Source organism: Phodopus roborovskii, unplaced genomic scaffold (assembly GCF_943737965.1).
Source record: "Phodopus roborovskii unplaced genomic scaffold, PHOROB, whole genome shotgun sequence".
Taxonomy (NCBI): domain Eukaryota; kingdom Metazoa; phylum Chordata; class Mammalia; order Rodentia; family Cricetidae; genus Phodopus; species Phodopus roborovskii.
In genome coordinates this window covers 20,070,898-20,097,786 of record NW_026125444.1, presented here as the reverse complement: position 1 = coordinate 20,097,786, position 26,889 = coordinate 20,070,898, and the positions used below count along the sequence as shown (strand labels likewise).

The window sequence follows — 26,889 nt, the reverse complement described above, 5'->3', positions numbered from 1 at the left end:
CCCCCCACTTTTAAAAGGGTCCAGAGCCCGTTTTAAACTGGAGGGAAGCCCAGGAGTCACCTTAACACACATCCCCCAGAACAGGTTGCTGCTACTGATTATAACAACTGATTCTGCTAAATTTTACACCTTGTTAAAGTTAAAGGTTATCATTTCCCAGGCTAAAAAAGCCAAATATAACAGCCATTATCCATGCAAAAACCAAAGATAGAAAAGAATGAATAAGACCTATCAAAGTGAATCATCGAACAATGGTTTTTAAAAGGCTGAGGAAATGGGATTAACTGGGATAAGTACCATTTGTGTGGGAGTTGTTAGGCTAGGCTAGGCACATCACGTCTGGTTCTTGCAGCAAGACCAAGCGGACTTGACTGCTCATATTGTATAGTCTAGGCAAGTGATCCTGCAAGGGCAGACAATCACAGGGCCAGAGCTACGCACACAGCGTGCTAGCTGGCATCCAGGGGACCTCAGTGTGTAGGCTGCTTGCACTATGACACTACTTACTCATTTCTTTGCAGGAGTCCCTTCTCTAACAATGACAGCAGAGGATTTAGAAGATCTGGGCAAATTCAAAGTTAAGAGGAGAATTCACTTTAATTGACACAACAAAAGTTTTGTGGAACTAGAGGAGCTCTAGTACAGCGAGGGTCCAGGTCTCCCACTCGGGGAAAGGGGCACACGCCTATGATCACTTTTTAGGACCCTCAGGGCAGTGTATTGTCTCCCCGGGTTGGTAATTTTAGATTGAATCTAGGAAGAGCAAAGGTTCTGGATCCATTATTCTCCCATCTGATCCAGCCCTGCCCCTCCTAGAGAAGAAGCTTGCTCATCAGCCAGGAAGTGATGTTATGATGTACAATTACTGCCAGGGTTACCACGCAAAGGCCAGAGGCCAGAGCTGTGGAAACACACAGGGACCAGCATTCACCCAGCACAAAGCTGTAACACACAGGGCAGGCACCAGCAGCCAGACTTTCCCCACTCCCAGGCTGGGGAGAGAGAGACGGGCAAGAGACGTAGCCTCTCTGCCCTTATTGTCCTCATCTGTAAAAGAAGGGTAATCTTCATTACCACGCAGGGTTGTTAATCAAATGAACTAGTATTTTTCAAAGTCCTTGAACAGTGCTGGCATATAGAGAGTGCTACATGAGTATTAGCGATTCTTATGTTACCATCATCATCATCAAACGGCTCTGTGGTTACAGGGTTTCCAGGTCATGCTGTTGCTTCCCAAAGAGAAAAGAAGGGTTGTCCAGGAAGGGTTTTCAAATTTTATTCTTATTTTATTCGTTTATGCGTGAATGGATGTATGTACTGATACTCACATCCGTGTGTGTGCACAAAGAACAGAGGGGGGAGAGCACAGTGTCTTCACATCTTGCTCTGCCTCTCTCCATCTTTCTTCCTTCAGTGCTGGGGTTATAGGCTCAAGTGGACACACCTGGATTTTCATCTGGGTGTTGGCCATTTGAACTCAGGGCCTTGTGTTTGCACAGCGAACGCTTACCTTCTGAGCCATCTCATCAGAGCCCCCATGAAGGATTTTACCAACTCAAGGACCTCAGACTCCTTTGAAATGATAACATCAATATCAGAGGAATGGGAAAACCACAGTTTCCACACAGAATACATGTAAGGGCATGGATCTTACCTGCTGTGTGTATGCTTAGGTTCCCCATCAAGATTTCCTGCTCTGTTTTTTGTTTTGTTTTGTTGTTGTGGAAGGAAGATAGGAGAAACTGTGGGGGTTTTGTTTTTGTTTTAATCTATTAAATAGAATGCCTTGCATTTCTCCTTTTCTCTACCTCCCCCCTCAATCCATGCCACTTCTCATTAACGTGTAGACAGGAATTTAACAACAGAGAGCTTTGCCTTCCCATGTCCAAAAAGGGAAGAGGCAAATCCCTTCCTCTGAGCCTCTTTGAGGCTGGCTCAGTACCAGGCCTCATGAAGGGGTGATGGGTCAGGGTTCCAAGCAGGGTGCTTGGTCCTAACTCCCTGGAATGATTTTAGACAGTGGGCTGCCAGGGAAAGCTCCGACTACTGCCCCAACATCCTCCAACCAACTGACATTTTAAATGGACTCCATAATTACTCCACTTACAGCAGAAGAATTAAGCTATGAAATGTCATGTTAAAATTTTACAATCTTCCAGTGTTTGTCATGCATTGTGACCTCCAAAAAACCTGATGTTGACAACCTGACTACCAGTACCTTGGAATGTGACCTTATTTGGAAATTAGGCCTTAAGACAAAGCCATTAGGGTGGGTTCTAATCCAGTAGGAAATCTGGACAGGGAGTAAACTGTGGGAAGAGATGTGAAGAGAACTCCACCAAAGGCAGAGGATTGGAGCGAAGCTTGTACAGGCCAAGGAATGCCAGAGACTGCTAACAGAATGACAGAACCTGGGAGGCCGCCCTCCATTGCAGCCAACTGGGCCTTGTAACTTACTTACTTTAAACATTTACATTTTGAAAGCAGTTTCGGGTTTCAGGAAAACTCACAAGGTAGAACTTTCCCAGTCCCTCCTGTCCCCCCCCCCCAGACTCTCCATTTCTCTACCCCACCAGAGACAGTCCCCACCAGAAGGACATTGTCACAACTGATGGGCCAGGGGCGGATTCACTCTTTTCATAAACCTGAAACTAGGTCTTGAGTGTGTAGCATCTTTTCCTGAGCATCTCCCTTTCCCTTAATGCTTGGGGTTGAATATGTTTTCTTAATAAATTCCAACTTGGCTTCAAAACCAAAACAAGCGATGAGCCTGAGTGGACAGGCGCAGCAGGACCGTTCTGTCCCTAGTTCACATTAGGCTTCGGTCTTGGCTCTGTACATTCTGTGAATTCGAACAACGTGTCATCACACTCACAGTGTGTGCCCTGGCTAGAGTCCTCTTGTGCACTGCTCACTTGGCCCTCTTAAATCTCTTGCTCTTCCCTTCTCCCCCCCAGTCTTTGTCAATCACCAGTGTCTATACTGTCGCCATTAGCCTTGACTTTAGCAGAGTGAAGTATGGTTGAGCTCACATGTTGCTTTTTTAGACCAGTTTCTTTTTTCCTCCTTTTGTAATGTAGCAAATTTCTGACATTTCTTTTTTCTGTGACTTAACAGCCTGTTTCTTTTCAGTGCGAATAATATGTCTCTATCTGGCTGTATCATCCACTCACTCACTGAGGGACACTTGCCCACTAAGCCGTGGAAGGGCCACTCACCTAGCATTTTAAGCCATTCAGTGGGAGGTGCTTTGTTAGGGCAGCCCCCCAGGAAACCAACCCGGAGCTCAGATGAAGGATGGAGCAGCTCTGCTCTGTCAGTGGACATTTGTAACGTGTTTAGGAGAATGGTTAATGACATTTTTTTTTTTTTTTTTTTTTTTTGGTACTCAGTCTACCTGATTCTTAAGTGGGTCTTTTCATAGGCTCACTTTCCAATTCTGCTGTGTTCCTGTCGTCTTCCCAAACATGGGCATACTGAGCGGTTTAACCTGTAGTTCTAGCCCTTAGCCTTCCAGGCCTCCCAGCAGAAGTTAGGTAACACTGGGATGGGGTTTTCTCCACGATCTCTTCCAAACTCCCCAATCCCGAGACCCAGGCTCCTCATATTTCACAGATCAAAGTGCATATTTAAATGAGGCCAGACATTTAAAACATGTGCAGGAAAGTGGGTAGAGCATGAGCTCACACAGACCTAAGCACTATCTGGGTCTGCACTGCTCTTTGCCTTGAAGTTAACAGAGGCGACAGATACTTCCTGAGTGTCCTTCATTCCAAGAGAAAAGCCCCTTCCTGTGTTTAGGTCTAGGAACTTTGACAGTTAGAAAATATTCACTTTTCAAGAAGCTCTCTGACAGCCCCTTCCAGGGTGCACAAGGTTTGCCCATTTTGTGGAGACATTAACAAACTTCAAAAGTATGGCCAGGCCTGTTGAGTGTCACGCCATTCTAGGAGGTTCACACACTCTCTGATGAGCTGAACTGCATTCCCTGCAGGGGTATGTTTATACCCTAACCGGAAGCATCTCCCCTGACTTGGATGGAAAGTCTTTACAGATGTAATGAGATGGAGATGAGGCCATCACAGTGGCATTCAACCCAGTACAACTGCTATCCTTCGAATACAAACATGCACAGAGGGAGGGCTGTGTGAGAGATAGCAAGAGTGGCTTGTGAAACTCTCTGAACCATGACTCCACAAGCCAGGGAACATCTAGGGCCATCAGAAGCTGGGAGAGGCCAGGACAGACCCTTCCCTAAAGGTCTCTAGAGAGAGTCCCCAGTGACAGGGCGATTTTAGACTTCCAACCTCCAAACAATTTCTAATTGTCCTTTGCTCTGGCAGCCCTGGCAAGCTATTCACCTCATCAGAGCTGGCCCTGCCTTTGTGGTCATGCAGCAGTCCAATTCTTCCACTCATCTCTGCACCGACTCCCGCAAATGGCTCTCAATGTAAGCCACCTACCCCTCCTGCCTTTTGAACTCCTAGTAAACACCAGGAGCTGAGCTAACTATAGCCATTTCCCTCTTTTTGTAGATGAATGTAGTAAGAAACTCACACTGCTAAGAAACAGCCGGGATTGGGACCCAAGAGTTCCGGGATGTTGAAGTTAGGATTTTTAACTAACCTGGCAACGGTACTTGAGAACTGGTGGCATTCTACAGCAAACACATCCTACATCTTACCATATTCTCCTTCCCAGAGTATCCCGTTTAGGACAAACAAGAAAAATAGAGACTCTTTTTTGTTGTTGTTGTTGTTGTTTTTTTTAACCTAAAATGTCAGTTTTTAACAAATCTACTTGAAGACTAGACATGCCCTGAGGATGGCAGTGGGAATCTCCTTTCTAGTAGTAAGTAAGTGAACAAAGCAAGTAAAATCAGAGACAAGGAACTCCGACTTTCTGAAAAATAGTATAATGGGCACAGGCCAACCCCAGACTGAACTCTGTTGCATTTGCTCCATCCTCACTCTGGGGTCTCTGAGGAGGGGACTGCTCAGAGGGGAAAGGGTGGTGTGGTGAAACACCAGGCTGATTCAAACTTCCACCGGGGCTCATGTGGGCTGGAGACTGAACAGTTCCTTTAACTTTTGCTGGCCTGTAAGGCAGGGAATACACGTTATTTTCCACAGGTGGGGAAGTCAGGCCACAGCGCAATTAACAGCCTATTTGCTGTTGTTAGTTTTCTTGTGCCTGTGACCAAGACACCCTAGGGGACACCTTCAGGGAAGAATTGTGCCTTTTGGCTGACACAGGATTCTGTGCATGGTGGCTTAGGACAAAACATCATGGCGGTGAGAGCCTCATGGTGGACAGGAAGCAGAGAGCAACAGGAAACCACCAGGACAAGACACCCATCCCCCAAATCTCCCCTTACCCCACCCTCTGTGCAGTAACTTTCTCCATTTAGGCTCCTCATTCTCCGGTCCCCACAACCCTTCAAAACAGCAATCACCAGCTGGCACTGGGTGCGACAAACGGTGTGCGGAAGAGACATTTCATAACTATCATAGACTCACTGCTTAATGGTATTCATTTTAGTCTCTTCCCCTGGAAACTCCACAGGAGGTTGTGGAATATTACTTTAACTGCATAGAGATGTGTTACATTTGTTTATGCTGCAATAGTTTAATTATGTAAAGACGTGTTGCTGTTTTGCCTTGCCTACCTAAGGCACCCGATTGGGCTAGTAACAAGCTGACTGGCCAATAGCTAGAGAGCAGAGGGACAGGTGGGCAGAGAAAATGAATAGGAAGAGGACTCTAGGCTGGGAAGGGAAAGAGTGAGGGAAAGAGAGAGGAAGACACCCTGGGCCAGCCACACAGGCAGCCACCACCAGCCTGGAGGCAGAAAAGTAGGAGACACAGAATGAAAGAAAGGTAAAAAGCCCCAAGGCAGCTAGGCAGTGGTGGCGCACACCTTTAGTCCCAACACTCGGGAGACAGAGGCAGGCAGATCTCTGTGAGTTTGAGGCCAGCTTGGTCTACAGAGCAAGTTCCAGGACAGGCACCAAAGCAACACAGAGAAACCCTGCCTTGAAAACAAAAACAAAACAAAACAAAAATGCTCCAAGGCAAAGCGTAGTTGAAGAGAAACATGCTAAAATAAGTTATAAGAGCTGGCAGGAGCATTTATAATTAACAATAAGTCACCTGCTACAACAGGATGGTGATGAACTGCCTTTGGTAGAGTTCACTGCTCTTTGAGAACAGTGTTCCACTTCCTAAAGTGCAAAAGCGGCCAGTGCATCTTAGGGAAGAAGACATAGTTCCTACGTGGTTGTTATCTTCTGCCTCCAACTCCCAAAGTGAAAGACTGCAGTGTGGAGCATGAAGTTCTAGAAAAGATGACGGAAGGCATGCTACTCAACAGCCATGGGTTACAAGCTTGGTCCCAGTCTGTAGTACTAGGTGGGAGGTGGTGGTACTCCTATTAACAGGTGGGACCTACTTGGAGGAAGTCAGCAGGAGAATGTCTACATCCTGGTCCTTTTATGTCTTTCTGCTTCCCAGCAATGAAGACGGTCTCTCCCACCATGCACTTGTGCTATGATGTATTGCACCACCAACAGGCCCAAAGTCACAAGGCCAAATGATCATGGACTAACACCTCTGAACCCATGTACCAAAACAAACCTTTGCATACTTAAAGTTCATTAGCTCAGGTATTTTCTTTTTGGAAAGTAAATGAAAAGCTCAAGAGCTCAATCAGCAAGCAATGGGAAGGTGGATCAAAGGCAGAATGAAATTGAGCAGGCAAGAGGTAGCTCATGACAGGGAAAGTCCAGAGTGACTCCAGCTAACGGACTCAGCATGCATGTTTAAAGACACATTCATTTTAATCAGCATCTATACAAGATAGGTCTAGAATAAATTAGAAAGGAAATGTGAAAGACCAATAACAACAACAAAAAAAAATTACTGTATTTTATCTACAAGTTTATTGTTTTAAACTCCCCCTACCAGACAGTTTTGTTTAACATTAGTTTCCTTTAATAAAAGGTGGCCTTAAACACAGTGGAAATTAATGTTGATCAACCTTGTGGGGTACATAACATCAGGCAAAGTGTGCCTTGGCTCAGAACTCACAACCCGTCGACCACCTAGTTACTGCTTTGATTTTACAACCAGTAAAAGTATTTACAGGCAGAGGGGTGAGGTGACCTAGCCTCGGAGCTAGTTGCAACATTGCAACCGAATGCCACTCTGAGATGTTTACTTACAAAGCCGCATCATGATGCGGCCAGTTTTAGAAATCTTGCCGAACTCTATTGAGAACACGTGGTCTCCCTAAGTGTTCCTCTGATAATAAATTTCCATTGGGAAAGCAAGGTTATTGAATAACAACTTGACTAGTTTCGTACTAAATGCTTTTCTGTATGCTTCCGCGGGTACTGTGATGTTGGATGTCCCTGTTCACCCTTGAGTTATGCACAGCAGGTGACAGCATCTCCTTTTTAGTAAGTAGCCACAGCAAGTTGAAGAGACTTTTTGGAGATCATGGTGCCAATTACAGGAGTTAGTCCAGAATTGAGGGCCTCTGCTTCCCATCCAAAAATCCCTTTCCTCCTACCTTCAGGCTGACGCCTGGGCCCTACAGCCCAGGGTGGACAGAGGTTAACAAGTCTCTATGAATGCAGGGATCAGAACAAAGATGCTCATTCAGTATGTTCCATGAGGCACCCTTCAGTGTGTGTGATCTGTTAGCAACTTATGAAGGCCCTCTAGTGGGTCAGGACCAACATTTCAATGTGAAATATAGCATAGGAACTATCAAAGGATATTATTATAACTGAAAGAGTTAACACTATTGACACATTTATATTTTACAGAGCGAGCTAATATAATATGTCCATTCATATATATGGCCATTAAGGAAAGTGAATTTCTTTCTAGAGGTCCTGAGAAGAGAAACCTGAGACCTCGGTGTAGATAATGCTGACTAAGGACCTGTGCTTCTCTGACTGAAGCCACATCCCCAAGTGGACGTGTGTGTGTGTGTGTGTGTGTGTGTGTGTGTGTGTGTGTGTGTGTGTGTGTTTATTCTGGATAGTAGATGTAGGGGGATGGCTAAACAAATACTTATGAAGTGTTTGGGAGGTTATGAGATGACATAAGCTAGGGGACATAGCTTGTGCTTTGTTCTTTTTAATGTTCTTAGTGCCCGATACAACAAGACTGACTAGTGTAGGAAACTCTCAGTGAATATTTGTTGAATGAACAGATGGAAGTTAGGGAGGGTTACAGATTTTAAAAGGCTCCTCTTAAAAATTCAATTAGGGTTGGAAATAAATCTGGCCAGTGCTACATTTATAGGAAGGCCTTTCCAAAACTTTCATTTGTAAATTGTGTTTTGGAGCGCCAAACACCAATTCCACATGGTAGCTGGGATCTCAGGCCAGACAGTCCGAAGCCACCTTTTCAGTCGGAGTATATGTGGGCAGAGAAGCGTAGCTCCACGCCGGTGGGAAACACATCCTCACCACCCAGTTAGGAAGTTAACTAGCTTCCAGTGGGAGCTGAGTTCTGCACCTGCATCCCCTTTGTCCTGCTGGACCAGCCTCTGCAGAACCACTCTTGATGGGTGAGGAGGGATGAGGTCACCAGCATAAAAGTGAGGGCTTATCCTCCAACCAAGGTGGGGAAAGGAGTGAGAAAGAACTACACTAGCCGTGTCCACTGTGGCAACCAGGCGCCTACACTGTGAACTGGCCATTCCCAGAGGAGACACATGCGGAGAATCAAGAGTGCCTCCGCAATGGCTTGCAGGAACCCCACAACCCCATTCCAGCAACAGCTGACTGGGTGATGAAGACCGGCAAAGCAAAATTACCCACCTTACACCCTTCTTTCCCAAGCTTTATAAATAGTGCCATTTTGCTCTGCGCCACACAAGAGGCCCAGAAAACTCAACCTCTTAAAACCCGTCTTTGGGGCTGGAGAGATGGCTCAGCTGGCAAAAGTGCCTGCGATACAAGCCAGAGGATACAAGCCTAGCACCCACAGAAGGCTAGATGTGGTGACTCGCTTCTAAAATCCGGGCGCTCCTATGTCAAGATGAGACGCAGCTAGAGACAGAATAGGCTGGGAGTTTACAGGCCCAGCTAGCCTGGAGTGTACAGAGCACTGGAAACAAGAGAGACCTGTGTCAGCAAGGTGGAAGGGAAAACTGACTCCCAAAGGTTGTCCTCTGACCTCCATGTACACAAACACCTGTACTTACACACACACACACCAAATGAAAGTTTTTAAAGCTAAGATACATATATATCTTATAATGCATATTATATTTATCATGATATATGTTATATGTGATATGATGCACACACACATATGTATTAACATCCAATTTGTAACACAGAGCAACAACCACAGATTGTACACGCCCTTTCTTTGTAAAAGGAAAAGGCCACTATTATTGGACTGCTAACTTTCACTCCGGTAACCCTAACCTGTGGTTGCCTGACAGCCTGGGCTACTGTAGAGCAGACTGGGACACGGAAGCGAGCTCACCGCCAGCTACTAGAAAAGGCAACAATAGTAATCCAGAGTGGTGGAAGGCACATTTTGGGATGGGCATCACTGTTTCACAGCATGTCTAAGAATGGTGCTGATGACGACAGAGCTCAGAAATTGGAAATTATTTTAAATGCCCCATAATGTTGTTTATAAGAGAGTAAAGAGATAGTTTCCACGGTGTTGGAAAATCAAAAGTGTTATATGTTTATAAGAGACTAAAAAAATAATTTCTGTTATCATTAGGAAAGCCACACTACTGGAAAAAATCAAAGTGTTGTATGTTTATCAGAGAGTAAAGCTATAGTTTCGGTTATTATTAGGAAAGCCACACTATTGGAAAATCAAAATGTTATATTCCCAGGACACACTGGGTGGAATAGGCATTCCAATACTTTTTATGTCTCTATTTAATTTTTAACGTGTATAGTTGCTAGGCCTGTAAGAGGTCTGTGCACTATGGGTGTGCCTAATGCTCATGAGGAGAGAGCACTTCGAATCCCCTGGAACTGGAGATACAGATTGCAGTGAGCTGCCAGGTGAATGCGGGAATCAAACCTGGGTCCTCCGGGAAAGCAGCCAGTGCTTTTAATCACCCAGCCAGCTCTCTAGACCCCCAGGACTATTGACAATGGCATTTCTTGGTAAAAATTTGTCCTGTCTTTCTTAAAAAAGTCATTCATTTACAACTCACTGCAATGTTTTCAAATTATTTCCCCCAGACAGCAGTAGGGTGAACTGCACAATTTCCCTGGTTCTGTAGTGTCCACATTTGTCACACAAAAACCAGACTTTGATCTTTCATTCTGAAAGTCAATAAGAAATACAACTATTATTGAACTAAATTAAATATTTCTGGGAAACCCTAACTCTCGACCCAAGTAAATTTTATGAACTTTGGGAACAGGATAAAAAGCAGCAAAGGAAATGCACAGATAAAACACACAGAATCTGTCACTAGGTTTCACTGAGACAAGTTAAACACAGCTCAGAATCTGAAGAACTGGCCAGCCATTCACACCTGCTCCAGAAAATGCCATGGCCCTTGCGTAGTTCTTGGTGTTCAGGAATTTTAATGCACCCCTTAAAAACAAACGGTGCTAATCTTGCACCGTAGGTGATGAAACTGAGATAAATTACCTGATGGAGATGTGCAGGAATTTCTAGTTTATTTGGTTGAGCACCTGCTTTAGCATTTAGTCTAATAATTCTTACAAAGCAAAATGCCCAGAGGCCTTGTGTACACTCAAACGATGGAAACAAAACGTTGAGAATTACAGTGAGTTGGATGAAAACTTAATACATTTATTTATGAACCCTTTTCTGTGTGCACATATGTGTGTGTGTGTGTGTGTGTGTGTGTGTGTGTGTGTGAACCAGTATCAGCACCATCCTAGATGCTGAAGAATCAGAACAGTTCCTACCATCAAATGCATTACAGACATATTGTCCACTACCTTTGATACCAGGTTAATAACAGAAGGATGCACACAGGTTATTAGAGTACAGAGAAATCAGGGATGCCTAAGGACGAAGAGGGCAAACATGTGACAAGAACGGGCAGCCCGTAAATGCTGGTTTGGGAGGCAACAAGCAATCTACTTGGGAGGGCGGGCTGGAGCAGGAACACTCACAATGGGCAGGAGGACTTTGCTGTATTTAAGGAAAGGGGGCTCTAGCAGCCTCACTGCTGAAGATGGGCTGGGATGGGCACTGGATGGGCAGGGACCAAGGCCCCGGACCAGATGGGCAGAAATCTCCATCATCCAGGTGCAAGCAAGGCCAGGCAGTCAGGAAGTGACAGAGTAGAAGAGGGAGGTACATGGAGAGAGTGAATTGCTCACACCACAGGCATGCTGAGGGGGTGAGAGCCAGGCCCAGGTGTGAAAGGGAGAGTGATGGAGAGGGAGGAGGAACAGGCCTTTCCACAACATTCCAGGCTCTGCTGCAGACCAGCTGTGGGAATGGACCTCCCTGTGCCTTCATTCCATCATCTGAGATCAGGCATCAGGAAGATGGGCGGTTCCTGAGCCTTTCTGGGGAGCCCTAGGATTCCAAGAAGCTTTGGAAGAGAGGGCTGGAGCTGGGGCGGAGGCAGGGAGGAGAATGGGTAGAGATGCCCAATGGGCTGTGATGGGGCAGTGTAATGGGGATTCGGGATTTAGAGCAAACTCACTTTGCCAGAACACTGTTGTTACATAATATGACTCTTTAAAAGATTGTTATTATTTTTAAATTTAACAAGCGCTGAACTGTACAGACAACCTCCAGGTCCCCCTGAGCTCTCCCATCTAAATGGCCAGCTCACAAAAACTAGTTAACCAAGAAACCTGTGAATGGTGTGGGTGTGGGGGGCTTGCGTTCTAAGACCCACCGAGCTCTTCTATTTATTTCATCCACTGTTGCATAAATGCTGGGCAACTGCAACAGTGACCCTGCCCTGAACGGAGGCCAAAACTCAGCAATGGCGAAAACTGATCGAAAGGCCATTCGGGCGCTTACTCTTCCACACTCCCTTTTCCTAAGACCCAGTGGGCTTTCCCAACTTCACAGACACCCGTGTGAGGAGGGCCTTTGGGATGGAGGTGCTGCTTCCCCTGTGGACGGCTTCAGTAAGCCGAGTCATCCCCCTGGGCTCCATGTCTGTAGAAAGACAGCATCACCCCAAGGATCCCAGAGGCCCCTCCTGGCTTTCACATTCCAGGATTTCATAATCCTCAAGCCTCAGAGCCCCCTGTTATCCAAACCATCCCCTGATCAATAGCATATGTTCTGGGCCTTGCCCTGGCCCAGTCAGATGGTCAGCGTGCTGAGGGCTCTGGGCTGTTTACTTTAGGGATTGGGCAACCCCGGCTTAGTGAAATCTCTGAGTTCTGCAAACGATGACTCTGAGGCAGAGGGCTCAGGTCTAAATTAACAGCAGATCTCCAGCAGCACAATGCCCGGTGGCCTGTATTTGGAAGAGAGAGACCCAGGTCCTAGGTGAAACCCTGCGAAGGCACCATGAAAACGAAGAAAACCGGAAAGCGGGTCCTCCAAACCCACTCCCGCAGTTGAAATTGCCAAGTTTTTACACACCTCCCGCCTTCCTCTCCCTCCCCCCCACAACCTCAGTCTCTCTTTCCCCCACTCCCACAATTTTTTTAAAATTCTTTTGTTGGAGAGGAAAATAAAGTAAAAGAAAGGAAGAAAAGGGACGTGGGACAAACAGGGCAGAACTCACTGAGACAGTGCGGCCAGGCAGCGCCTTCCCTGGGACCCCGATCCGCTAAGCATGTCCGCAGCTGGTCTGAGCACGAGTGGCTGAGGTAGAAGACCTGGCCTGGAGGTCACAGCATGGGCTGGGCCAGAGCACAGGCCATGTTATCTGTGGCCCGAACGCCTGTGCAGGATGCTCCTGTCTTCCCTTTGTGTTAACACTTGGGTCTGTCCCTGTGACGAAAGTCTGGGCTTGTCCTGGGCCAAATCTACTCCTCCCCACCCTTCCCCTCCACACGGGATCATCTGAGAGCCGATTGTTATTTTTTACTGTAATCTCTCTAATAGGAGCCCATCAAATTTAGACCTGGAGGATGCGGAGTGCTTGGAGAGTTGCAGACTCTAAAATTGCTGGCCTGTAGGGGCCAGGATGACTGGGAGCTTTCTTAGTGAAGACTGTGTATGCTTAAAACTTAGAAATAAATAACTAATCTGTGGGAGTTAGCAAGTCAAAGGGGGAGAACCTGCTGCTATGGGCAGCCTTTGGAAAACAGTGGGTCCTGCTATTATGACATGTACTCACTCACAGCCCAGTTCTGACAAGATGAACAAAAATCAGCCCACCAAAAAGTTCATCCAGCGCTGTTCTCAGGCCCTCGTTCTGAGCTCTGTTCTCAATTAGCATTGGTGTAGGTGGCTTCCAAAGCAAACAGTTCCCACTGAGAAATCAAATCTGAGAAACCCCCCTGGTCCCTTTTATCCAGGAAAAGATGCATGACAGGAAAATGAAGCCACACACAAAGGAGGAAAAGCCAGGGTCTTGCTCAGTGATGGGCTGGACCTTCCAGGGTGTCCTGTGTTTGCTCTCTCCAGAGAGAGGAGGGCAGTAGTCCGCCTGGGAGCGTGCCAGAACAGCAGGCCCTTCGGTGGCACTCCGATGGTGACCTCATCACCAAGCCTGGCAGAGGCGGCTGGTCACTGACAGCTTGGAAAGCCGCCAAATCCCAGCCCCTGAGGAGGGGGTGGTGTTGACTGCTTTCTGGAGAGGACACCCTCATCTCGGCTTGCAGCATGCATACATTTTCTCATCCCTGATAATAGTGAAGACACTGGGTTTAACAACTCAGGGCCCTGTCGCACAGGGTTCATTTACTCTTTGGGGAAATAGCAGAAGCAGTCGCCCTTGAGGGGCTTTGCACAGAATGAAAGAGATCTCTGATGGACAGTTTCATGCCCCCCCCACAAGCACATTGGCAAACAGAGCTTTTAAAAACCCACTCAGGGCTAGAGAACGGAGCTACCTAACTTCCCTCATGTTCAACTCACAGTAGTTTTAATTCAACTAAGCTAAATCTTTTTCTCTTTCCAACTAGCCAGTCAATGCTTTCCTGCTTAACCCTTATGTTGTCATCAATGCCACAGTAAACGTCAAAGTTAATTACTTCTATCCGTGTATTTTGTTGACTATATGTATTATCAGTCAACATATTAACTAAAGGGCAGAAGAAGACACTCTACAAACTGAGATGTGTCTACCCTTATACAAGATGACTGGCATTCTAGGCTTGTCACATTCTTTCTCCAGAGCTGGGATGCAAATGCTTATTGAGGCATTCTGCTGCTCTCTTTCCTACCAAATTTTGATCATCTTGTGTTGCTTATAGAATTCAGTGACTTGCTGTCACAGGCAAAACAGATTCCCCCCTCCACAGCTGTCCACACCCCACTCCCTAATCTCCAGAACTTGACAATAGGTTATCTTTCGTGTTTGCATCTTACAAAGTTAGTTCACAGATTCAAGGGTGGGTGTGGAAAAGTGGAGAGTTACTTTGGTATGCTCACTCTAATCACATAGGGCTTAGAAACAGAGAGGGCTTCCTGCCTGAGTTCACAGGGAGTATGGACTATGGGAGAAGGGAGCCAGGATGCTGGCTTTGGAGGAAGGAGGGCAAAAACCCAGGAATGTGATAGCCTCTGGGCATGTGCAGGGGCAGGAAATGGATTCTCCCTTGCAGCCTCCAGAAAGAATGCTATGAGCCAACACCTAGGTTTAGCCTAGTGGGATCTGTGTCAGATGTCTATAGGCCTGAGGCTAAAGGGTCTGCAGTGCTTAAAGCCAACACACCTGTAGCTATTTGTCACAGCAGAGATACAGAAAACGAGTCTATTTGCATAGAAAAATCATTTAATCTTGAATAAACCTTACCTCCCATCCCTACACACTCCAGTTCTGAGGAGTGGCAAGTATAGTTTTGACACATCCAGAACAGGCTTATAAAATGCAGTAGCCTACAGATTAAAAAAAAAATGTGATTTTTACAAGCTAATAGTCTTTGTCTCTGTCTCTCTGTCTGTCTCTCTTGCTTCACCATTAATGGGGGTTGGGAAGCTAGAATGTAGACATTCTTTTGCTCACGTATCAACATTCATGTGTTAAAGGTCTGCTAAGGAACAAGTGTAGAAGGAACATCAGCCCAATTATTCATGCAGTTGTAGAGATGGGATGGGAAGCCATGCGAATAGTCTCAAGCTGGCTTCCTGCTTTTAACGCGGAGGGCGAATCCACCTGTTGTCGTAAGTACCCAGTGGTGAAACGTGTTCATGTCACATCATGCTACATATCATGATATGGGAATAGTGAAGAGAAAATGGAGTCTTGAACCTGGATAAAACACCAGCAAGGAACAAAAGGAACACAGAGGTCAATGATGGGTAAACAAAAGGCAGAAAGACAAGGCAGAAACTCAAAGCAGGGATGGCGTGGTCATCAGAAAGCCAGTGGCTAGGGTGGCGGGGCTAAGATTTGGAATAAGATGATGGGGTGGGCACATGTTCTGTCCAGGCATATGTGCTTTGGCAGTCAGCAGAGAGAGAGGGGCCCAGCCTACAGAACTGGTAAAGCTGAGAGCTGACCCAATGACCATCCACTTCAACCATCAACTCTGCCAGTCGTCAACATTCAGCAAGACAGTAGGCATCCCACATAAGATGACATGTCAGGACTCCAACTAGAGCAAACTAATCTTCAGATTGTTCATAGCCCCTTTCATTTCTGCACATTCTATTTAATATTTCATCAAAGAGACTCTGGGCTGGGAAGGTTTGATGGAGGTCAGCGTGGTCGAAAGGAACAGCTCCCACCACATGGTGGTCCTTTATTAATAAAATATGATTTAAAAAAATAACTTTACTTCATGGAGGTAGGAGCCTGGGCCACATGATCTGTTCCAGACTTCCTAGTCTGCAATGGTTGTTTAAGAACAGCTTCGACATTGAAGCATTCCCTAGGGAAAAGAGGTATGTGGGAATGCTGTATCCATTGCCTTAATGCACATAACACACACACACACACACACACACACACACACGTGTACACACACATGCATGTGCATGTCATCTCGTGAATACAGTTGCACCCCCACACATCAGGGTATTTATACATACACATACATACACAAGTATGCACACAGATCTGCTCAGTTTGTATAGAAATCTTGGATAGTTTTAGAACTCAGGAGGACTAAGAAGAACTCAGGGCCTCTTTGGTGCCTCCAAAGGTTGTTTATATCATAGGGCCTGAGGTCCAGCTTTTGATCTAGAGGCTATGGGCTTGGTGTGGGGGAGGGTCTGTGATAATGGAGACTCCTCTACAAGTGGCTCTTTGGGAGAGGAAAGCAAGGAGGATCACCGAGGGCAACAGGATGGTTCACAATAGTCCAGCATGGCAGCCACGAGCTTGTGTGAACCATCCATCACAGACTCCCGAGAACAGAGGGACTTCGTAAGACAGATGTCTTGCATAAGCAAGAGGTGCTAAGAGTCATATTATTTAAAATGACTCTATTCAGTCTATGAACAGACTTTATTCAGTCTATGAGCTGACTACTTAATCTATGAGCAGACACTATCGAGGAGACAAGAATAGCAACTGTAATAACTCTACCTTTTAATTCACATTGTGTTCTGGTTAGACAAGCTGAGTTAAAGCTACTGTGACAACCAGGCACAGTGTGGGTAATGTAACTTCAGAGACTTGTTTCCAGAATGTAGTGCCCTTGGAGGCGCCTCAGACAACACCTTCATCCTTCCCGCCCAGCTGTAGCTCTTCTCCCAGATCTGGTGGCTTCCTGTGACTTTTCCCAAGGTTAAGCTCTTTCTCCTCTTGGGTAACTTTCTCTTGTCCCACCCCATAGGGTCACCAAGAGCACCACCAGAGTGTAGAGCTAGAGGTTGAAACAGGATAATTTCCTGGCCACACCCCCATAATCACAGAGGCACTCCTTCTAGAAGCACGCTTCTCAGCCACCTCTTCTCCAAGTTCTAGCTATCTGTCCTTGAAGAGCCAGCATCTGGCTCGCTCCTCTGTGAAGTCTCCCTGGGTTGGACTTTATTTCTTTGTAATTGGTCACTTCCATAGGAGAGAGCTGGAGGCTTGGGACCATTCCTTTTGCATGTATTTGGGAAATACTTACATGGCAACATATGAAGCAGCCCTTCATGTTAACTCACTTCAAGGCTCCTAGTTTCCATTCAAGCTCTTTTGCACCTATTACTTAAGTTTTCTTACTTGCTTTGGTTTGTGGTTGTCTTAAATATGGAGGTTTTAGCCAGCTACATTATTTTCTATATAGTTGAAATTTTATTTAAATTTTCCTTGCAGGTATATTTTACAAGCTAAGCATAGTTTCCCTTCAATTCTCCCTCCCCCTTTCCCATTCTTTCCTGCTTTGAGAGAAAAGTTCTGTCTTAGAAGGAAAACTGGTTTGGACAGATGGCTCAGTGGATACACGTGCCTGTCACCTGACAACCTGAGTTCCATCCCTGGGATCCATGCAATGGAAGGAGACAACCAAGTCTCATGAACTATTCTCTAACCTCAACACATGGTATGCATGAACATGAAATGCACCCATTAAATTAAAAAGTGCCTGTAGCATCCCCCCGCCAATTTGAAACCCATCTTTCAAAAACAGTGCTTGGAAATGGTAGGGCCTAAACTAGACTCTCCAATGAATGGTTGTTACAAAGCCCTGGCCCTAGTCCTGGTCCAGGTGAAAATCCTCCTCCTCCTCCTCCTCATCATCATCATGACTTAGCCATCTACTTTTGTGTGATCTAGGAAAGGAGAGTACATAGGTCTTTCATACACAGGAAACTGATTCTAAGTCACAGTGGTGTATTGAGGATTATAGATTTATTGTACATAGATGGAACTAAATGGCAAAATAATTCATAAGCTAATCAGAGGGATGCTAAGAATATATTATAATGTGGGGGAAAGGATCGTGTCTTTGAAGAAGCCACAGCATTATTGGTGTAGACTACTTTTATTCAAAGTACTTAGATATTCCCACAACCACAAGTGCTTTTTCTGGTGGCCAGTTTATACATCTGGATATTAAATTTACATGTGACTTTTATAGCCTCTGATCAAATCCAGATTTTTTTCCACTGACAATATGTAAGGTCTTGAAAAACACCGATTTCTTTTTATGGAAATCAGACCTGGATTGAAGTGTATTTGTTTCTAGAGAAATAGTCTACTGTGTGTGTTTTGAATACTATGGTTGCTGTGGTTATTATTCATCCACTATGAATGACATTTAGTTTAATTGTGTGTGTTGTTGTATGTGTTAGGTGTTGTCCTGTTTTATAATATAATACCATATGGTCAACATATGATTATGACACCTTTAGAAACAAATGTGTACCTATATGCAACTTTGCTTACTTATTCACCTTCTCCACATACTTTTTCTTACCGAATAACTCCCTGATTTCAGAGACATACCCTAACAGTTTCCTGCCCCTGCTACAGTGTAGAATGGTATCGCATATACAACAGATAGACAATAAGTATTTGACACTTGCTCCCTAGGATGAAGAGGAACAAAAATAGTCACTACATCAAGAAGGCCACAGGCTGGCATTTTATGGAACCTAGAAGCTCTGCTGCTTCAGGAACTGAATCTTAGGAGTTCCAGAGTGCACAGATCTCAGGGAGGATGGCTGATGGCAGTTGAGAGAGATGGCCACATGGATCGCATTGCCAATAATGAAGATAGAAGAAATGGTCTGGCTCTTTAAACCTGCAGAGCTCATTTGCTGGCCACACCAGCTCCTGTTTCCCAGCCTGCAATGCCAGGAAGCTGCAGAAAGACTTCTTCAATACAGAATCAGAACAGGGACAAACATGCACCCAAAGAATACATCGCCCCATGCAAAGGGAGACACAAGCCTCTCACAGTGAGTGATGCCTTCTGATGTTACTAGAATGAGTCAGCCCTGGGATTCAAAGTCTCTCACATCCATTATCCTGGCCTGCCCAGTGTCAGCCCTGGCTTTGAGCTTGGCAGGTCTTTCTTTTTTTTACCCCCTCTTTTGTTAGATTTGCCAAATTATAATGGGAGTCTACTGGCTCCAGGCTGGGCTATTAGTGTTGCTTGAGCCTTACATGTTGGATTAATCAAAAACTCTCCTTTGCAGAATTTCCAGGTGCCTTTCTTGGGGCACCCCACAGCATGAGATTAGAAATGGACTAGAAAAAGAAAGGTTCTTGATGTTAGGATACAATTTTCCTTGGAATTACTCAACAATAAAATCAAACTCTTATTTATTATTAAAGCAGGAGAAGCAAATGAGTTTTCTTTGTACATTTATTTGTTTACTTTTACAGGCTACATTTTAAGTTTAGGTGGTGTGTGTGTGTGTGTGTGTGTGTGTGTGTGTGTGTGTGTGTGTGTGTGTGTGTCCATGGACTGTGATGCCTCTGGCAGCCAGAAGAGGGCGATGGATCCCTGAACCTAGAGTTAAACACAGTTATCAGCTGCCTCCTATGGCTGCTGGGAACACAACTAGGGTCCTCTGTAAGAGCAGCTAGCACTCTTAACTGCTGAGCCATCTCTCCAGACCCTTTTCATTCATTTATAGAATAGGACTGGGCAGGTGCTTTTGTTTCATTTTGCTAGATGCAGGCAGGGTGGGGTGGGGGTGGGCATTTGATACACAAAGTCACTCTTTTTCTTCCTGTTTATAAGCCAGAGCTCACACAGAAAGCTTTTTAATTTAAAGAAAATAAAAGGGATAATACCTTTTTTAAAGGCATGCCCTAACTTTAGATGTGAGAGCCAATGACATGTGAACAGAGCTTTCTAAAATTTGGTTCAAAGTAGAGAGGGCTGAAGTAACCCGAGATTCTCCTGGGCATTGCAGAATCCCCATCCTTCCTAGGACAACCTCCAAATTATCTTTCCTTCTGACTCTTTCCCAGCAGACCCAAGAATCAAAAATGAAATTAAAAATTAACAGACACAATTATGAGGCTTTCAGGCCCACAATGCTTAATGTTCCAGCTCATTAACTTTAATTACAGATTTGGTGTTAACTAATTAAACCAGGTCTGCTTTTGTAATGAAGAAACTCAGTTTAGACATGCTCCTCCCCCTTAGTACAAGCAGAACTATTTATGAAAACAAGAAAAAAAAAAAGTTCCTTACTAAAAGTGAAATTGGAACAACTTGATTTTTTTTTTTTTTTAAGTTTTAGTTCTAGTGCATTGCTTTTTCCTCTTGTTCTTTTTTGGTCCGTCATAATTTCCCAACACTAGAAAACAATGTACCACTCACAGTCTAAACCACAGAGCCGACCGGCTGTTAGACGTTCTCTGTTTCAGAGAGAGTTCATAAATACCGGTGTGAGGTCATTCATCTACTGCTTCTTCCCATCCTCCTGGGATTTGCTGAAACACTCTCTACTGCTACCTGCCGCATGCTCCCTTGGTCTTTCATTAGAGAAAGCTTTGATTACACAGTTTGCTCACAGTTGGACTCCTGAGGCTTGGGTCTGAACCCTGCAATTTGATGATTACCTGAGTTTACAATGCAGATACCAATTGCAAATAATACTCAGGGCTTTAGGTGCTAGAGCCAGACAAGGAAACAGACTCTTCTTTTATTCTTACCATTTTGCTCCCACAATGCAACTAACTGAGTGCGAATGGTCAAAATTATAAGATACGAAAGTCCAACAATAATCCGAGGAATCAGTGCTGCCCATTTCCTCATAGATCCAGAAGGAAAGATGGGGGGATTCCATTCCAGTGGCTGGAAGACTCCTCTGGTAGTGGCAGAAAGAACTTCAGGAAAGACCCTGCTGGATACTCCTCTGAGAATACTCTGAAGGTTGCTAACATGTCTGCCTCCTTAAGAAACTTAGTGTTCTTCCTGGACACAGATACAAATACAATCTGAATTTGTTCAGGGCCGTGTGCTAGCCTTGGAGGAGTTGTAGTTTGTGATCTAGGGTCCATTTCCTATTTGGTCCATGGATAAACATGAACACTGAATGAAGAAAATGAGACACGACTGCTCCCAGGTATGGATGAGGAACAGGCTTATTGTAGATGTGAGGGAGAGCGTGGCCAGGGGCATCTGGAAGGGTCCAGATTGAACTGGGCCATGGCGGTGTGTGTGTGTGTGTGTGTGTGTGTGTGTGTGTGTGTGTGTGTTAAGAGCAGAAGAGAAAAAGGAAGGCGTCAAGAGACCAAAAGGAACAAACTGGCTGGGTTATGAGGGAAGTGGGGGAAGGGAAGCTCAGTAGGAACTTCCTCTCTCCCTCCCTTCCCTCCCTCCCCCTCCCTCACCCTCTGTCTCCCTCCCTCCCTCCCTTCCCTCCCTCCCTCCCCTCCCTCCCTTCCTTCCTTGTTTCCTTCTCTTCCTCTTTCCCTCCCTCCCTTCCTTTTTTTTTGGTTTTGTTTTTGTTTGTTTCTCTGTGTAACAACAGCCTGGCTGTCTTGGAACTCACACTGTAGACCAGGCTAGCCTGAAACTCACAGAGATCCACCTGCCTCTGCCGGGGATTAAGGGCGTGCACCAGCACAGCTTGTTCTGAGTTTCTTTGACAACACAAATTGTCAGCAATAATTCGCATGCCTTAAAAGTGTTACATGAGACCCAAGGGGAGAGTAGTCCCTCTGTGTCTGGACCTTCGAGGTGACCGAGAGTTCCCAGTTATGACTGGGCAGGAGATTAGGTTTGGGCAAGTACAAGCCCTCTTCACTGCTGCTCAGAAGCAAAGCCAGACAAGTAACAGTGAATAGCAACATTACGTCCCTCTCTGTTTCAAGTCTTTTAATTTGTTCCTCCATTCCAAACTTCAGGGAAGGGAAGATAAACATGGCTTTTGGGTCCTAAACTCTTGGAGAAGTAACAAGCTGGGTGTGGGGGAGGGGGTGACATTTGATAGCTGTTTCTCTACTCCCAACCTGGAATGCCTGAGGGCCATTGAGATGGATAAGGAAGCAGGCTGAGACTACCAGTTTGCTTGAAAGGCAGTACATGACCAGAACACGGTCTGCGGCTCTCCACACAGTTAGACAGACAGGAATCTGATGGCCATGAGTCATCAGGGCTCTTCAGCATGACGCATATCTGCCTGTATCACCTTTTACCCTTAAAACAAAGCAAAACACCAACACAACTAAAAGACCTCTCACCAAAAAAGGTTGCAAAAAAAAAAAAAAAAAAATTACCACATATTGTAATTAACTAGACCTAAAATTAAATAATTTAGTGAACAGTTATAGTGGCCATTCAGAATGGAATGCATGGCTTTTTATATTGAATTTCATACTTCCTTTATCAAATACACTTTTTTATACATACACTTAGCTACTACTGAAAATGAAAAAATCTATGAGAAGAGAAAAAGAAAGGAAAGATTATCTTTGTACCATCTTTCGTAACTCATACCCATTGCCTGTATCCAGTCCTTACTCACCCCCAATATTTAGACTTTCTTGTTGCCTTTTCTTCATGTTACTTTGCACACATGTGTGATTTGTTTACATGTGAACATGTATTACTGGCTAGATGCCACACATGAGGGAGAACCTGCATTTCCCTCCCCCCCCCACACACCCTGGGATTGTGTGACCTCTATAATATAAACATTCTAATTCCATCCATTCTCCTATAAGTTTTGTGATTATGGTTTTCTTTAGAGTGGATAGTATTACTATATATATATATATATATATATATATATATATATACATATATATACATATATATATGTATGTATGTATATAAAATTTTTTATTATCCATTCGTCTGTTGATAGACAATTAGGTTTGTTCTAATTCTTTTCTGTATGAAGGAAATAAAGTAGCAATAAACACAGGTGTGCAACTATGCCTACTGAAGAGTATGAAGTTCTTTGGGTGTAAGACCTGGGTAGAAAGAGCTGGGTCATATGGTACCATTACACTTGAAGTGGTATTTTTTTCACCCGAAAAAATATTAACTGTCTAAATGAGAAAGCTCAGATCTTCTAAAGTTATATCCACTCTCTTTCCTGTCATCCTTGACCTAAAGGTTTTATATGTATATATATATATAGTGTGTGTGTGTGTGTGTATAATATCAACACATTTTAGTTATGTGTATGCCCACATGTCAGTTTGGGACTATGTGCAAATAGGTGGGTGCAGGTACTTACAGAGGCCAGAGGAAGGCATCAGATCCCTTGGAGCTGGAGTTATGCATCGTAACTAAAAGTTCTTTTCTTCAGTCAGAGTTGGAGGACGTGAGTCCTGTGCTTTAGGATAAGAGCTATACACAGCTGCTAGTTGCTCTTTGGTTTGTTCTTTCCTAAGTCTGTATCCAACCATTTGGGCCTTCAGCCCTTTCTTAGAGATTGCAGGCCAGAGTGTGTTCATTTCTGACACAATGACCAGTAGAACACCAGAATCAGTCCTTATCAGTAATCCCGAAACAGTTCTCATGAGAAACCGGCCCCTTAGACCAATCAGTTGAGCTCTCCCATAGAGCTGTAACAATGCCATTGCTATCTAGATGCCCATGATGTGAGGTGCTTAAGAGCTAAAAGATTTGGGAATTTCCACCCTGCTGCAGTCTTTAATTTTACAACATCTCCATTTTGTTCAGTTCAGGAGCCACTGAGCAGCTGTGGCGATGACAGTCTCCAAGTAACCAGGATATACCATGCAGATACTGGCTCAGAGAAAATACACTTAATTGGTATGGTTACCTTTTGTGGTAAGCCAGGAGGGTTGAAGGCTATTCAAAGCTTATGCCAACTCTGTCTATATCACCATTAAAAAAGAAGAAAGGGAAAAGAAAAGAAAGAAAAAAGCTGAGTCCCCTCAATAGTAGTCATTTTCTTATTCAGCAAGGAGAGAGAGAGAAAGAGAAAACATTACATCTCCCCACACCGGGCCCCCACTTAAAAAAAAAATTAAAGATTTACACAACAGCTTTGATTATAGAAACAGAGCAACTGTTCAAGGAAGGAGTGGGCAGAGGTTCACTAGCGTTGCCAATAGTGCCTTGGGAAAGGTGCGGTGTAATTAGACCTGATGATGCCCCTGGTCTTGGAACCAGCATGATGACCTCTCATCTTATGCTGCTTGTGTGCTCACCCACTTCCTGCTCAGTTATTTTCCTTATTAGTCTCTTCTGTTCCCCTGGAAGACCTGCCAAGGAGCAAGGTTTTCTGTGGGAGTCTAGCATGCAGTTGACTGACTGTGGTTATTCCAAGCAGGAACGCCAGAGCGTCCATCTCTAGAAAGGAAGACCTCTTTTATTACCCATTTGCAGATTCCACTCTGACTTCTCAGAGGCTGCATCTGCAGAGCCCCAAGATATATGCAAAATCCCCAGGGCACCCATCGAAAGATCAGAAGTACGTACTGAGCGATCTCCTAGAATCTACTAGTTGGATTCCTAAGTGGCACAGGAAGATGGGAAGATGTGTGACATGGGACAACCCATGTTACCCACGATGGAAAATATGAACACCAGAAAAATGTCCTATTCTAAATAACGAGGGTTTAAAATATACTCTCTGGAGGCTCTCCTGAATGCATCAGGCTGCTGTTCTATTTATAGTGGCTGGTGTGTACTTTACCAAGATTTTTATTCCAACAAAGGAGCTGTATGTAAGGTAGGGAGGTATTGAGATGGAAACTGGACTCCGGTATTTTAAACTTAGTTATTCAGTACTAACCTTAAATGTAATATCAGAGACCTCACTAATCTAGACTAGCTGGAAGAAGATGCCAGTTTAAATGACAAGGTTTAATGGAAATACTGCCTTGAAGAATATGCAAGTATATCTGGTAACTTCCACCAGACTACAGAAGCATCAGGTGTGTGTTGAAGGAAATGATCTGAGGGAAATAGACTTCTGACCAGGAAGGTAGCTTTTCAATAAAAGTGAATGCATTTAGAGTTATTTTGCAACACGCACAAGGATGTGTTCTCCCACATTTAGAAACAACGCTTTAGAACATAGCTTACATATTTCACGTGTTAATCAAATCCTTTATTTACATAGTTCCAAGTTACACTTTCCTACAGTCCTGCTATAAATAATTAAGAACCAAGGCCCGAGGTATCTGAATGAATGCAGAGTTAGGACAAGCTAAATCACACCTCTAAGACAGCCCAAGACCACTGCTCATGGTTCATCCAGCCAGAGCAGGGATCTGGTATTACTCACACATTATGCTCATGGCTCTTCACCTTCTTCCCAGATGAATGGGAACCCACTTACACAGCCGCATCCTCCCAGCTCAGAGGATTTCAGGCCCCACGGGTCTGCTTGCAGCACTGTTCTGGACTTCAGAGACGATAAGGTCAAGAACCTCCCTAGAACACTCCCAAGCAACTGAGTGAGAGTTCCCCTGATGAACATTCTAGAATGTTCGACAGCCATTTCTGCCTGCTAATCCCACCTGGCCAAATGACAGTCACAAATGGAGATCTCTCAGATGTACTTGCCGGTGAGAAAATTCAAAGTGATAGGCATGTTGTAAAAACTTGATAGCCAAAAAGGGGGGGGGGTGGGTAACGAAAAGAAAACCCACAAGAGAAAAGAAAAGGAAAAAGAACCTGACGGTCTTCATTACTTTTCTTTCTTTCTTTTTTTCTTTTTCTTTTTCTTTTTTTTTTTTTTTTTTTTTGGCTGTTGTCTCTCCTCCTTAGCACCTTTCCCTGAGAGTCTAGAGGCAATCTTTTGAATGTGTCACAACAAGGCTCTCTCAAAGCCATCACTAAAAGTCAAGTGACCTCATTCAGAATGTTGCTTTGACTTAATGGATTATTCAGGCCCCTGGTTACCCACCTGAGTAGAACAGTCGAAGGAAGGCACTGGAGAGGAGCCTTTAGGGGATTCAGCGGCATTGCAAATGTGCTAACTCTGAAGTGAAGAGATGAGGTCAAAGGGATGTGTATTCTGATGGGTTAGAACCCCTCTACCTGTATCATATCCTATTATTCTGTATATGTCAACTTCATTGAAATAGGTAAAAAAAAAAAAAAATTACTGGGAATAAAATGATTCAAAACTAGTTTGTAAAAATCAGACATATAACTTTCATTATTAGTTATATATATATGTATATATATATATATTTGCTGCTGAGAAGCTTATAATTGTTGCTTTGATCATATTGAAGCCACAAATTATATAATGTAAAAAAGCATATCATGATTTTGTAAGGCAAAAAATTATTTGAAACACATAGAGAGAATACATGAGAATAAACATAGAGATTCATTTATTGGAGATAAAGCATTAATGTGTTAGGGTACCACACTATCGCTTCTGTTACTTTAACTTCAAATCATTGAAAGTATAAATACTCTTAACAGAAAGGTACATTTTCTTTCATATATATGGTTCTCTGACTGCTGTCAAACAGGCTAAAAGAGACTTGAACCAAGTAGCAATTAGACACTAGCTAACAGCTAACATAGGGACAGTGCTTGGTTTAGTAATGTCCCAGAAGGCAGCTGTCAATTGGCTGAGTTTCTTGGAAGATACTCATTTAGTCTATGGAGAAGACAGTAACAGCAAATACTGACTGTGTACTCTATGTCAGCTGCATTGTTATATCCATGACGCATTGGCAGAAGACTATTAGGAAGCTGTTTTCCAGGTGATGACATGGGTGTGCTTAAACTTGGTAACCTTGCAAGGATTTGAACCTAAGTCCATGCGATTATATTCCTGCTGTCTGGATGGCCTCTGTTTCTGTCCTGCACCACCTCTGCCCTCCTCCAAAGACAGTAACAACAGAGGTGAAAGGTGAATTTACTGGCGAGGAATCCAACTAGCCCTTACCTTTTACATATTTAGAGAAATGAGCCCC

At 44.3% G+C, this 26,889-nt stretch overlaps 1 protein-coding gene across 3 annotated transcripts in view; it reads right to left on the bottom strand.

Moving 5' to 3' along the window:
- Positions 1-26,889, bottom strand: part of Cald1 (caldesmon 1) — a 177,952-nt gene that overhangs the window by 56,650 nt on the left and 94,413 nt on the right. The window contains exon 1 of one of the 3 annotated variants that reach the window (XR_007833949.1): positions 12,739-12,960. The exons of the other annotated variants lie outside the window; for them this stretch is intronic. The gene's annotated coding sequence lies outside the window, so the exon portion shown is untranslated. Of the gene's footprint in view, positions 1-12,738; positions 12,961-26,889 lie in introns of those variants that run through there. 3 annotated transcript variants of the gene reach the window in all.